The sequence below is a fragment of the Choloepus didactylus genome, chromosome 6, assembly GCF_015220235.1.
Source record: "Choloepus didactylus isolate mChoDid1 chromosome 6, mChoDid1.pri, whole genome shotgun sequence".
In the NCBI taxonomy this organism is placed as follows: Eukaryota; Metazoa; Chordata; class Mammalia; order Pilosa; family Megalonychidae; genus Choloepus; species Choloepus didactylus.
The window spans coordinates 86,797,813-86,813,340 of NC_051312.1; the positions used below are offsets into that span (position 1 = coordinate 86,797,813).

At 36.9% G+C, this 15,528-nt stretch overlaps 1 protein-coding gene across 1 annotated transcript in view; it reads right to left on the bottom strand.

Moving 5' to 3' along the window:
• The window catches only part of FCHSD2 (FCH and double SH3 domains 2), a 442,594-nt gene that overhangs the window by 225,962 nt on the left and 201,104 nt on the right, over window positions 1–15,528 (bottom strand). The window lies entirely within an intron of this gene.

Consider the following 15,528-nt stretch of genomic DNA (forward strand, 5'->3'; position numbering starts at 1 on the left):
TCTAAAATAAGTATTTTGTCACAAAGGAAGCTCTTTTCCTTAAAATACACTACTTATACTTAGAAAATCCCATCTCTCCAAACTTAGAATTTGGTTGAGCAGTAAAGAATCAATGATAGGAGAACCTAAGATGGCAGATAGGAGAGACAGGGCAAAAAAACACCTGCATGAAAAATACTAGATAGAGGCCAGAAAGTGACCCAGAACACCAGTTCCAGCGATGCACTAGGTGGACAAGGTCTGCTAAATCCACAAGGACTGTGCACTTGGTGAAACCAGGAGTCTGCATTCTGAAGCAAGTGAGTGAGTCTGCTGAACATCTGGCAGCCACACTGCGGTGTGGGGAAACCGGGGGTTGGCTTTGGAGGTGGACTAGTTCTTTTTAAAAAAAACCCAAAAGCAGCTGCAGACATGGCAGCAGGAACCACACAGTGAAGCACAGCAGCAAAGGGCTGTGCGAACGCCTCAATATCTGGCATGGAAGATAGCCTTTCGTGCACCCACTGCTAGTTATCTCAGAGCGAGAAGGGCAGAGGGGAGCCAAAAGGGGAAAAAAACCATGGCACTTGCAGCCATCTGCCCGGTGGGCTGGGAATGCTCCTGCCCGGTGCCGGAGCCACAGCCCAGAGCCACGCCAAGGGACCCAGTGTGACAGGAAGTGTTTCCGGCAACACCGCGCACAAGCCACAATATCGAGCGTGGACAATAGCCTCTCGCACACCCACAGCTAATTGTCCCGGAGCTGGGAAGGCAGAGCTGTGCAAAAGGGGGGAAATTAACACTTCCCATTCAGCCATCTTTACAGCAGGCTGGGAACACCCCTGCATGGCCCGGAGGCCCAGGGCTTCCCTTGAGGGATGGCGCACACTTGTGACGTAGCACAGCCTTCCCTCAGCAAAGGCCCTAGAAGGGCGCAGCTGGGAAGAGGAACCCACCCAGAAATTCCAGGGACCTTATGCCAATACCAAGGACTTGTGCGTAAGCAGCAGAGACAATCTGTGGCAAGACTGAAATGAAGGTTTAGACTCTTGGAACAGCCTTAAATCTCCAGGAACACCTGCAAGTTTCATTATTAAAGCTGCCCTGCCTCCCTGACTGCTCAGACATACGCCCACATTCAGGGTGGATGGCACTAACAACACACCCAAACTTGGTGCACCAATTGGACCCACAGGAACCAGACCCCCACATACCACAAAGACAAAGTTGGGGAGAACTGACTTGAGGGGAATAAGTGACTCGCGGACGCCATCTGCTGGTTAGTTAGAGAAAGTGTACACCACCAAGCTGTAGATCTGACAAATTAGTGATTGGTGTCTGAATAATCCTTCATATCCTAAAAGAACCCTATCAAGTAAAGCAAATGCCAAGACCCCAAAAACAATGGAAAATTTTAAAGCATATGAAGAAACCAGACAATATGGATAACCCAAACCCTAACCCCAAAAATCAAAAGATCAGAGAAGACACAGTACTTGGAGCAATTAATCAAAGAACTAAAGACAAACAATAAAAGGATCTAAAGGACATGACAAAGAGCATGGCACAGGATGTAAAGGACATGAAGAAGAACCTACAAGAACTTAAAGAAATTGCAAGAGTAAATAAAAAAACAGATGATCTTATGGAAATAAGATCCATAATTAAAAAGATTTAAAGATTTAAGAATTAAAAAGATTCTGGATACTCACACTACAAGACTAGAGGAAGCTGAACAACAAATCAGCGACCTCAAGGACCACAGAACGGAAAATGAACAAAAATAAAATGTCCAAATATAAGACTCATTGGTGTGCCAGAAGGGGAAGAGAAGGGTAAAGGTCTAGAAAGAGTATTCAAAGAAATTGTTGGGGAAAACTTCCCAAACCTTCTACACAATACAAATACATAAAGCAGAAATGCCCAGCGAACTCCAAATAGAATAAATACAAATAAACCCACCCCAAAACATGTTATGGTCAGACTGTCAAATACTGAAGAGAAGGAGCAAGTTCTGAAAGCAGCAAGAGAAAAGCAATTCACCACATACAAAGGAAACAACATAAGACTAAGTAGTGACTACTCAGCAGCCACCATGGAGGCAAGAAGGCAGTGGCATGACATATTTAAAATTCTGAGAGAGAAAAATTTCCAACCAAGAATACTTTATCCAGCAAAACTCTGCTTCAAATTTGAGGGAGAGCTTAAATTTTTCACAGACAAACAAATGCTGAGAGATTTTGCTAATAAAAGACCTGCCCTACTTCAGATACTAAACGGAGCCCTACTGACAGAGAAACAAAGAAAGGAGAGAGAGATATAGAGAAATTTAACAGATATATATAGAACATTACATCCCAAATCACCAGGACACACTTTCTTCTCTAGTGATCAAAGAACTTTCTCCAGAATAGACTATAAGCTGGGATATAAAACAAGCCTCAATAAATTTAAAAAAACTGAAATCATTCAAAGCACATTCTCTGACCACAATGGAATACAAATAGAAGTCAATAATCATCAGAGTCTTAGAAAATTCACAAACGCCTGGAGGTTAAAATGAGGTGGAGATGAAACATTCCTGGATAATCAAAAGCTGAGGGACTTCATCACCAGTAGATCAGTCCTATAAGAGATGCTAAAGGGAATTGTGCAGGCTGAAAGGAAGAGACACTAAACAATTGACTGAAATCACATGAAGAAATAAAGATTTCCAGTAAAGATCACATGGTAAATATAAATACCAATACTACTGTATTTTTGATTTGTAACTCCACTATTTACTTCCTACAAGATTTAAAATACATAAAGTGTAATGATAAATCAGTGGTTTTTGGACTCAATGTAAAATATGTAAGTTTTGACAAGAACTACATAAGGGTGGGGGAATGGAGGAGTAAAGGAACATAGTTTATGTGTCCTATTGAATAAGTTGGTATCAAAGAAAACAAGATTTTTATAGACTTAAGATGTTAAATTTAAGCCCCATGGTAAAAACAAAGAAAACATCAGAGAATACGATCATAGAGATGAAAAGTAGAGTATGGGTTACGAGAAGTGGAGGAAGGGGCAATGGGGAGTTAATAAGAAATGAGTGTAGGGTTTCTGTTTGGGGTGAAGGGAAATTTCTAGTAATGGATGGTGGGAAGGTGATGGCATTGCAACATTGTGAATGTGATTAATCCCACTAAATGGAATGCTCGGGAGGGGTTGGAATGGGAAGATTTATGCTGTATATATGTTTCCACAATTGAAGAAAAAGTCTAAATAGATAATGACAATTAAATGCCATAGATGATCATGGATGAGATCTAAGAATAGAGGAGAAAAGGCTCAAAAGGACACAATTGGGACATAAAAAAAAAATGAAATACAGAATGTAAGCTTTATATCAATGTTAAATTTCTTGAACTTCTTAACTACACTTAATGTGATTACGTAAATGCATATTCTTGTTCATAGGAAATGGGCATGTGAATTATATTATTTGTTCAAGGATGTGTGCAACTTGCTCTCACATGTTCAGAAGACACAGCAATAGATGATGGATGATAGACAGGGAGGGAAAGCAAGAAATGGTAAAGTGACAAAATATTAAAGCTGGTAGATCGGGGTATCGGTGGAGGGGGGTTGGGGTATGCTGGAGTTCTGTGTATGGGGTTTGTATTATTTTTTCAACTGTTATTGTAAGTTTGAATTTATTTCAAAATAAAAATTAAAAAAGAATCAATGATAATGGTAGAAGTCTACAACCTTGTTTCATTATTGTCACAGTTCTTGTCTCCATTTTTAGGAAAAGGATGAGAAATGAAACTTAATTGATTTGCTTTTCACTTCACCAAACTCTCTGACCCGACATAAAAACAAATTGCCTATGGAGTTACCCTTCAATCCAGCAATTTCACTTCTCGGTATATACCCAGAAGATTTGAAAGCAGTGACACGAACAGATATTTGCACAACGACATTCATAGTGGCATTATTCACAATTGCCAAGAGATGGAAACAATCCAAATGCCCTTCAACAGATGAGTGGATAAACAAAATGTGGTATATACACACGATAGAATACTATGTGACAGTAAGAAGGAATGAGATCGTGAAATATACAACATGGATGAACCCTGAAGACATGGTGTTAAGTGAAATAAGCCAGGAACAAAAAGAGAAATATTGTATGTTACCACTAATGTGAACACTGTGAAAAATGTACAATAAATGGTTTATATTGTAGAATATAGGGGACCTAGAGATAGACAGAAACTAGTGAAGGGGGAATGACAATCTAATAAGAACAGATAAGCTACTGAGGGTAATCTCAACATTATGGGATTGCTCGGGAATGATTGTAGTTTGCAAATTTTCTTGGGTATGGTAGGAACATGTTGAAAGCAGTTATTTAAGGTCATTTGTTTTTCTTATTCCTTTGTTTTGTTAGGGTTTGTCAATTTTCTTGGGGTATGGTAGGGACATGTTGAAAACAATACAGTTATTTATGTTATTTGTTTTTCTTCTTCCTTTGGTTTGTTTTGTTTGAAATTTTTTTAATTTTTTGATAAAGTAAAAAAAAAAAGCTATTGCATTAAAAAAAAAAAAACAAAAAAAAAAACTGCTTTCTGGTATGCCACAGGAAACACCTCCACAGAGCTCTGAATATATGACATGGCATGACAAAGCACTTTCCTACTGTAGATAATCTGCTTTAGGATGTATTGCATTTCTAAATCCCAGCACTCAAAATCTTATATACCAGGAAAAGGAAAAACCCACATTCAACCTAGAGCAGAGAGATACATAGTAGCTTGTAAAACTAATGAACAAATCTCAGGATTGCTCATTACTAGTAATTCTCAAGATCAATTTTTTTTTCATAATTTTTATTGTAGAATATAACATATATACACAAAAGTGATAACTTTTCAAGTGCATTTAACAAGTAGTTAGAGAGCAAATTTCAAAGAGTATTATAGGTTACAATTGCACAGTTTCAGTTATTTCCATATTAAGAAATATAACATATATACAAAAAAGGTAATATCTTTCAAAGCATGATTTAACTAGTGTATATATATATATATATTTCCAAAGTGATTGTGAATTTTAGTGCCACAGTTTCAGTCATTTCTTTATTGTGAAATCTAACATACACACATAAAGGTATAGCTTTCAAATTACAACTTAACAAGTAGCTATAAAAGAAATTTCAAAGGATGCTATGGGTTACAGTGCCACCATTTCAATTTTTTCCTTCTAACTATTCTAATACCCTAGCAACTAAGGAAAAGAGAATTATATAAAAATTCAGTATTCATAATCTTTTTCTTAAATTCCATCAAGATCGATTTTACAGTTTTTTTCTTTTTCTTTTTAAACAATATCAGGGCACAAATAACTTCAAATGGGAAAAAAAAGTTATAGAAAGAAAACCACTCACTTATTCATACAATATCAGTCTGGACAAAACAATATTTTTTTGCAATCAATAGGGGAGATGAGGGGATTTGAAGAGAAAGACCAATGTGTTTGGGAGTGAGGTTAAAACATTCATTCAGCATTTATGACATATAACTATTAGATGGGAACAAACGGGATCCCCTAACAATAACAGGACCCAACGTAATCACATAGAAATCATAAACTGTGGGATACACACCTCTATTTGCACCACTTTGAAAATAAATAACATGCTGAATGAAGAACAATCATATTACTTAATAGACAAGGTTGCTCAAGTACAAGAAAATGCTTAGCTCTACACATAGGACATGTCTACTACGGTCGGCTGCCAAATCAAATTTGGCTTAATTAAATCCATTGTTGAATGGCTCTGTTTACCATTATATTTTAATGAGTCCGAAAGACAGCAGAAACTGTAGGGTAGTTCTTTTATATCTTAAGTTCCTCCTTAACATGACAACAATTTGATATCACTATTTCCGGTGTGCTATGTATTCTGACAACTTAAATATAACTACATAAACACAATACTTCCACTTGCATATTCTATACTTTTGGGGAACACAACTACTAAGTCTTCCCCAAATATGTCTGCTATTTTTTCACTTCTGCATCTTGCTCATACTATTTCCATCACATGAAACATCTTCCAGCCACTCCTAGTCCCACATACTGGATGATCACCACCACCACCACCCCCCCCCCCACCGCCGACCCTTTAAAACTGATTTGTTTTCCATGCATCTTTTTATCTTATTACCCATCTAACCATACTGGAGATAAAGGGGGTGTCAGTCACAAGGTTTTTACAATCACATGGTCATAAGATAAAAGTTATATAGTAATACAATCATTATCAAAGATCAAGGTTACTGGGTTACAGTTCAATGATTTCAGGTATTTCCTTCTGGCTATTCTAATACACTAGAAACTAAAAAGAAATATCTGTATAATGGTTCAGTAATCATAATTATTAGTTAAATTCTAACTTCTCAGTTACAACTCCCCCTTCTCATCTGATCATTCTCTCAATCATCAGGGACATCCGGGCAATGACTATTCTAACTTTTTCATGTTGAAAAAGGGTGTCAACATTATGGGGTAGAGGAATTAAACTGGTTGGTATTCTTGGAGAGACTAATACCAAGATATATCATTTTAACGGTGGCAAGGAATTACGCATAATTTTTATTTTCTTCTTTATACTTTCTTGCATCTTTATAGTTTTCTAAAGGGAGCAATATTATTTTCATAGTATAAAAACAACACAGCGCATTTTAAGAGAAGGAAACATTTATTTTTAAAGAAATGCCTTTTTTTCTTTTAGGGTTTCACTACAAAATATACTAGTCAAATATTTCCAAATATAACACCATTTACATCAATGGGAAATGACATTTATCTTTAAAACATCCTTGTTGTTAGGGTAGTTGATAAGATTTTCCTGTGCTCTTTGGCAATGAGAGAAAGGCAACATGACTTTGCATGCAGTCCATCATTGCTCTCAGAAATGTCTAATAAGGATAGGATGGGATTCCTGTTTATGGTGAAGGAAGATCCTTTCATTGCTTTGTAGGAACAAAATGTTTAATTTCTTAAACAGAACAGTGTGTATTAAGGGTAGAAGAGCATATACATTTCAACTTTAAAATAAACTAAAAGAATCTGAGATGCAGTATAATAAGCAGAGTTGGAAACCAGGTTTCAAATGCATCTGGCATTTGTGCACATGTATGTGGGCAGGAATGGTAAGGGTCAGCATCCCAGTCCTCTGGGTGTGGGGAAGGAGCAAAACATGAGGGCAGCCTGCTGTAAGGTGGGGTTGTTTTTTTTTTAATTCAGTAAAACTGATTTTTAAATTTGCAAAATATTCAGAAGCATATTTGGGAAAATGTGAGACGTTTCATTGCCTAGATTTTGCATTTAATGAAGGGTTGAAAAAATGTTAATAGTTTATCATTTCTTCTGCGCTATAAAGAACTCTCCTGAACTACTTGGTTACTCTGAGGTACAGTTCTTGGAGAAAAGGCAACATAAACACTTGATTCATTCCCTTATTGTCCAGTTTTCTAAATTGGTCTAAAAGTGAACAGTGAGGAATTTTTAAAGTAACATTATGAACCCACAGATTTTAAATATTTGATGTGTTTCAATTAATTTTACTCATTCTTCATTTGATGCTCAATTTATTACATTTGTAATGTGTGGAAGCCTCTTTTAGTTGGCTCCCATACTGTGACCCCAATAGCCTGATAGTTTCTTAAATTCTTTCATAGTTCCTGTCCCAGACCTGGAAAAGCTATTTCTCCAAGGGATCCTGATTCTTTTTAGAAAGAAGCCATATTTAGAGACCACAATCTAGGCACTTCTTCATCCTTCAGGACTTAGTTTGTATCATTCTCAGAAAAGCCTTTTCTAATCACTGTATACAAAGTAGCTCTCCACACAAATACTCTCTCACACCACCCTACTCATAATCCTTATTACATTGTTACTGATTTTTTTTTTTGTTTAATTACTGCAAACTCAATCAAGTAGGGATGTCTGTCTACCTTTTAAAAAAAAAAATAGAGAAGCTGTAGGTTTATGGAAAAATCATGCAGCAGGTACAGAGTTCCCACATAACCCCCTATTATTAACACCTTCCATTATTATTAACACACTAACAAATTAGTGGTACATTTGTTACAATTGATGAAAAAATTTTATTATGTTGTATTATTAACTATAGCCAGTGGTTTATATTACATTTGTTAAAATTAGGCTTCACTGTGCTGTACAGTCCATCATTTTGTTTCTTTAGTTAGTTTTTACTTTAGTAACATATATGCAACCTAAAATGCCCCCTCTTAACCACACAAATATATAATTCAGTGCTGTTGATTAGGTTCACAGTGTTGTGCTACCATCACTACCATCAATTACCGAAGCTTTTCCAACACCCAACTAGAAACTATACAATTTAAGTATTAATTCCTCATTCCCTAACCCCACATGGGCTCCTAGTAACCTATATTCTCATTTCTTACTCGATGAATTTGCTTTTTTCACATTAGTGAGATCATACAATATTTGTCCACTTGTGTCTGGCTTATTCACTCAACATGTCTTCAATGTTTATCCATGTTGTTACATGTATCAGAACCTCATCCTGTTTACAGATGAAGACTATTCCATAATATGCATATACCACATTGTTTATCCATTCATTACTGGCTTATTGGGATTCACTTGTACATATCTTGCTGCTTTCAGAACTCTTTCCTTGTCCTTGGCATTGGACAGTTTGATTACTATTATCTGTATGTAGTTCTCTTTGAGTTTATCCTATTTGGTGTTTGTTAGGATTCTTGAATGTGCATATTCATGACTTTTGTTAAACATCAGACATTTTCTGTCATCATTTCTTTAAATATTCCTTCTGCCCATTTTTCTTTCTTTTTCTTCTGGGAGTCCCATAATATGTATATTGGTAACTTTCGTGGTGTCCCACAGGTCTCTTAGGCTCTGTTCATTCTTTTTGTTAATTCTTTTTTCTTCCTGCTCCTTAGCCCAAATTATTTCAATTGTCTTGCCTTCTAAATGATTGATTATTTATTCTGCCAGTTCAAATCTGCTACTGAAACCCCCTAGGGAGTTTTTTAATTTTAGTTATTGTGTTCTTCAACTTCAGTATTTCTGTTTGCTTCCTACTGACACTCTAAAAGAGATTCCCATATTGTTCAGTCATTCTTTTCCTCACCTACTTTATTTCTTTCTCTGTTTTCCTTTATCTCCTTGAACATGTTAAGGATCATTTTTTTAAAGTCTTCATTGAGTGTTGTGCTGGTTTAGATGTATTATGCACCCCAAATGCCATGTTCTTTAATGCAATCTTGTGGGGGCAGACTTACTGGTGTTGATTAGGTTGGAACCTTTTGATAAAGTGTTTCCACGGAGATGTGACCCACTCAACTGTGAGTGACAACTTTGATTAGGGTGTGACCTCTTCAATGACTGTTTCTATGGAAATGTGGCCCTGTCCACTCAGCATGGGTCTTTGATTTAATCAGTGGAGTCCCATATAAGAACTCAGACACAAGAGGCTTGCTGCTGCAGCTTAGAAGGACATTTTGAAGACAGCCATTGAAAGCTGATGCAGACATTTTGGAGAACGCCATTTTGAAACGCGACCTGGGAGCAAGCAGACGCCAGCCATGTGCCTTCTCAGCTACCAGAGGTTTTCCAGATGCCAATGGCCTTTCTCCAGTGAAGGTACTGTGTTGTTGATACCTTACCTTGGACACCTTATGGCCTTAAGACTGTAACTTTGTAACCAAATAAATCCCCTTTATAAAAGCCAATCCATTTCTGGAGTTTTGCAAAACAGCAGGATTAGCAAACCAGAACAAGTGTGTACAAATCTGGTCCTCTACATGGATGGTTCCTGAATTTTTATCTTGGTCATTTGGATGGACCATCATGTGCTGTTCCTGTAATCTCTTCTTACACACTGCCTTGTAATCTTTTCTTATTTTAAAATATTTTAAAATCTTAACTCTGGTATTTAGGCCCTAAGCTGTCGGTTCATTAAGTTTGTACCCAGCTAGTGTATGCCAGAGATTTTCTTGAGTGCCAGGAGCTAACCTAAACAAAGAAAATCCAAACAGAAAAGCACCTTTCACAGTCTTTGCAAATTGTCTCTGCTTCTTTGACTTTTGGTCTCCTTCAGAACTTAGCCCTTCTGTCAAGACAATCAGCCGAAGTCAATTCAAAGTGCGACGTCCCCTCTGTCTTACCTGGGCCTGCACGGTTCCAAGGAGCCTTCTTTCCTTCCTAGGCCTGTGCTCACTTGGAGCCACAGGAATTTTCCTTGTCCACAGTTCACAGGAATTTGAATGTTCACAGGAATTCTAATGGACATCCTGGATGCTCCACTGTTTGACTCAATGCAGGTGGTCCCTTGTCCCAGTCTGCCTCAATCCAACTGTTTCCCACACTGCCCCAGCTCCAGCTCCAGTCTGCTAGCTGCTTCTATGACCCCAGGACAAATTCTGGGAGGGCAAGCCCAAGCCTAGTTTTCCAGCTCAGTCTTTCAGACTTCTACCTGATAGACTGACACTGATATACAAACACCCCAGAATGTACATAGGAGTTACTCTGCTCCCTTGAAACATGGCCAGGGACCCACAATGGGAGTACAGGTTGGCTACTGGGGAGGGGTTGTGGGAGAGACCAGTAAAGAACACCCACTATGATTTAGGTCCTTGACTTTTAACTGTTTTCCCTAGTTTTGAGAAGGATACTGTCTTTAAGTCTCCCCTGCTGCTTTTGACTGAGGGGGATGGATCAAAAGCAATGATAAGTGATTAGACTACACACACCCAGAGTTTGAAGGACTAGGTCTTTATGTTCTACCATGGCACCAGCAAGCTGCACCAGGAGCCCAGGCTGCAGTCCCGCTACTGCCTGCCACAAGGCTAGGAGATGGGGGATGGTAACCACTGCAGGGAAGCTGAAATTTACTGGCATTTACAAATTACCAGCCTCTTCCCACAGCTTTTCCTTGGATGCTCCACAGTGCTCCACTAGACTCTGGGGTTTCAAAGTAGCTGATTCAGACAGTTCCTGCCAATTTAATCATTGTTTTGATAGAGGGACTAATTCCTGGAGCTTCTGATCATCTTCCCACAATCCTTGTTCTCTCTCTCTCTTTTTTTAAAGGCACTATATCCCCAGTTTATATATAGCAAAGAGCCTGACATTCAGTTGATACCAATAATATTCACTGATTGAATGAATAAATGCCACCTACTTCTAATTTATAATACCCAAAACTCTTTTGTGTTATCAGTCTGAGCTAGAAATGTTTGCATCAAAACTTCTCTGGTTCCTGATTTTCATATCCTCAAAGAAAAAGACTATTAGATTTCTAAGACTATAACCAGGTAAATATTCTGTGGTTTTAATACATTAAGTTCCTTTGTAAAATTGCAGTCAAATATGACCATCCACACTATCGGAAGAGACCACATCGGTGGATATTCCAAAGCAATGGAAAAAATAATAATAATAATAACAGAAGTTTATTCTATACCTACAAGGAATTGCACATTAGCTTTTGTGAAAGCTCAAATAAGTTAATTTGAATTCAAGTAACTCACTCTGTAGAGACAAATAGGAAGTATGCAGCAAGCATAAAATATGAGGCGACACATGGGTAACTGTCAAATGGGTGGCAAAGTAGGTACCATGATAAAAAAAGAGATCATCTGGTATGTTTTTAATAAATCACATTTAATCGATACGACAGCAACTCTTCTGTTTGATCACTGCTAAAGCAGTTGCAGAACACTTCACATAGAACATGAGATATGATTTGAGCCTCAGATGATGAGTAGGACTAAGACAGAAGGCAGGAGGACAGCACTCAACTTACACAGAAAAAATTAACTTGAGCACTTGCATGAATTTGTTTCTCTTAACTCTGTAATGCATTGTCACAACTACAGGGAAACTGGATAATGAGGGTATACATAATTTACTAAACAGTTCATAACTAAAAAAACTAAGCAGTTCAAGACTAAACTGTTTAGAGACTAAACAGTTCATAAGTACTTCAGTTTGAATTAGAATACAAAATTATCATTGTCTTTTCAAAAGACATAATTGAGTGTTTTATCATATTCTTACAAACTTCTGAAATGACTAACTTAATTTTGTGTATTACAGATTACAATAGCAATTTCTAGAGCACTAAACTACAAAATAGAAGTGTATTAAACTGAATGAGCCCCTCAGAGATGAGAAGAGGGATTCATCAAATAGACAAACAGTGAGATCTTTAGATGAAAGACTTGATTCAAGTTAATTCAGAGAGGCAGGAATCATGACTTCTGTGTGCTCCATGCAGCTGTTCAAGATCTAATCTGCATGAATGCTCAAGAAATACTCCCAGACCATTATAGGAAAAGTCCTAAATAACATTTCATGCCTCTGAAAGCACTCTATACATAAATAAATTTGTTTCTCTTTTACTTTATGCTTAAAGCTATATCTGATGAATAAAAAAAAAATTTATATAGCAAACAAAATCCACCCCAATTAATTTGCTAAGAAGAAAACTATGTTTTGATTTAAAAAGAAAAAAAAATCACTTCCTAAGCCCCCAGCATTACTCTCTAAAACTGGTTCAGTAAACATGTAATATTCATTTATATTTACCTGAGCATCACTGATACATAATGTTGACTTGATTTCCAATACAGTTCACTCTGGAACAGTGGCTTTCATAAAGGTGTTTCATCAATAGACTCTTTGGAACATTCAATAACATCCAGTTCCAGCTTTTAAAAAAGCCATCAGTGTCTGATGTAAGACTAGCTTTGTTTTACCTCTCAATAACATTTGCTGTATTGCTCTAACAAGTGAAGCATCACAAAGAAAGCCACTATCGGGTAGACACTGGGAAATGGACTAATGGCTTAACCTTTGGCCAAGTTACCACAGCAAGCTGAGCAAGTGTGTGTTCCATGTCTCTGACACAGGTTATTTTGTATCCATTTCTTAACCCCAGCATAGAGAGAAATTAATACTTGAAGGCATATTTTACCTTTTTCCCTCAGATCAAAACTAAAGATTAATTTTATTTAATTATGAAAGAAAAAAGATTGACTGACTTTTTAAAATACTTTTAATTAGAGAAGTTACAGGTTTACAGAATAATAATGCAGAGTTTCCACTTATCTCCTACTCCCATTATTAACACTTTGCATTATTTGGAAACATTGTTACAACTGATGAAAGAATAATTATTATTATTGCATTATTAACTATACCCCATAGTTTACATTAGGGTTCCTATTTATGTTGTACAGTCTTCTGTTTTTTTTTATTTTAATCTTTATTCTAGCAACACATTTTTTTTTTCTCTGTTTTTATTAGAGAAGTTGTGGGTTTACAGAATAATTCCCAGACTTGGCCACTAAGGGATTTTGAACAATTCTCTGTAGAGGTTCCAGGCTATGATTATTTCCTACACTGAGCAGACTGAAGTTACTGGAGAACACCAATGTTGGTCTCAGGGGCCTCTGAGATTCTTATAATTTCAGCATTAGCGCAAGTGGGCCTAAAAGGAGAAGCTCTGTGAAGACTTGGATTCTGGTGATGAGCTCCAGAGATAAATTTCGCTTAAACTGGCTGTCCATGTGCTAAGCTTTTGATGGTCATCATAGTTATTTTTTTTTCTTTATTAGAGAAGTTGTAGGTTTACAGAACAATCAATCATGCATAAAATACAAGATTCTCATATACCACCTTATTATCAACACTTTGCATTGATATGAAACATTTGTTATAACTGATGAAAGCACATTATTGCTTGAGTAGTGCAATTCCATGAATTTTTAAATTTTTCTTACTGTATTACCATACATATATTTCCCCCTTTTAATAACATTAGATACATATTTCAGTGCTATTGATTACATTCCCAATTTTGTGCCACCATTACCACCAATTAACAAAACATTTCCATCATTCCAAATAGGAACTCTGCACATTTCAAGTCTTAATTTCCTATTCCTTATCCCCACCTCATCCCATGGTAACCTATATTCTACATTCTGACTCTATAAGTTTGCTGATTCTAATTATTCCATATTAGTGAGAGCATTCAACATTTGTTCTTTTGTGTCTGGCTGATTTCACTCAACATGTTATCTTCAAAGTTCAACCAGGTTGTCGCATATATCAGAACTCCATTCCTTTTTACAGCTGAATAATATACCATCGTATGCATATACCACATTTTGTTTATCCATTCATTGGTTGTTGGACACTTGGGTTGCTTCCCTATTTTGGCAATTGTGAATAATGCCACTATAAACGTAAGTGTGCAAATATCTGTTCTAGTCCCTGTCTTCAAATCTTTAAAGGTATATACCCACTGTGGTATATAACAACTAGTGGGACCACAGGGTCGTATAGTAATTCTATACTTAACTTTCTGAGGAACCGCCAAACTGTCTTCCACAGTGTCTGCACCATTTCATGTTGCCACCAGCAATAAATGAGTGTTCCTATTTCTCTGCATCCTCTCCAACACTTACAATTTTCCATTTTTTTTAAATAGTAGCCATTCCAGTGGGTGGGAAATGGTATCTCACTGTGGTTTTTATTACATTTCCTTAATGGCTAATGAAGTCAGACATTTTTTCATGTGCTTTCTGGCCATTTGTGTATCTTCTTTGGAGTGATGTTTATTCAAGTCTTTTTGCTTATTATTTAATCAGGTTGTTTCTCTTTTTGTTGTTAAGTTAAAGGATTTCTTTACATATTCTGGATATTAAACCTTTATTGGATGTGTGGTTTTCAAATATTTGTACCCATTCTGCAGGTTGTCATTTTACCTTCCTGATTAAGTCCTTTGAGATGCAGAATTTTTTTCATTTTGTTGAGATCCATTTATCTATTTTTTCCTTTGTTGTTTGTGCTTTGAGGGCAAAGTTTAAGAAACCATTGCCTAAAACAAGTTCCTGGAGGTGCTTCCCTATGTTTTTTCCTAGGAGTTTTAAAGTTCTGGCTCTTATATTCAGGTCTTTGATCCATTTTGAGTTGATTTTTGTCTAATGTGTGATACAGGGGTTCTTCTAAATCCATACCACTTTTATGAGTGTGGTGCTGGGGTGCCAGTTTTCCCAGCACCATTTTTTGAAGGAACTTTAATTTCCCAATTGAGTGGACTTGGCAGTCTGTCAAAAATCAATTGGCCATAGTATGTATATATCACATTTTGTTTATCCATTCATCAGTTGGTGGACACCTGGGCTCCTTCCATACTCTGGCAATTGTGAGTAACACCACTGCTCTGGTTTGCTAAAGCTACTGAAATACAATATACCAGAAATGGATAGGCTTTTACAATGGGGGTTTATTAGTTCACAAATTTACAGTTCTAAGGTCATGAAAATGTCCAAATTAAGGCATCAACAGGTAGGTACCTTCTCCGAGGAAAGGTCGATGGCATCTAGGGTTCCTCTCACATGGGAGGGCACATGGCTGGTTCTGCTGAACCTTCTTTTCTAGGTTTAGCTTCTGGTTTCAGTGGCTTTC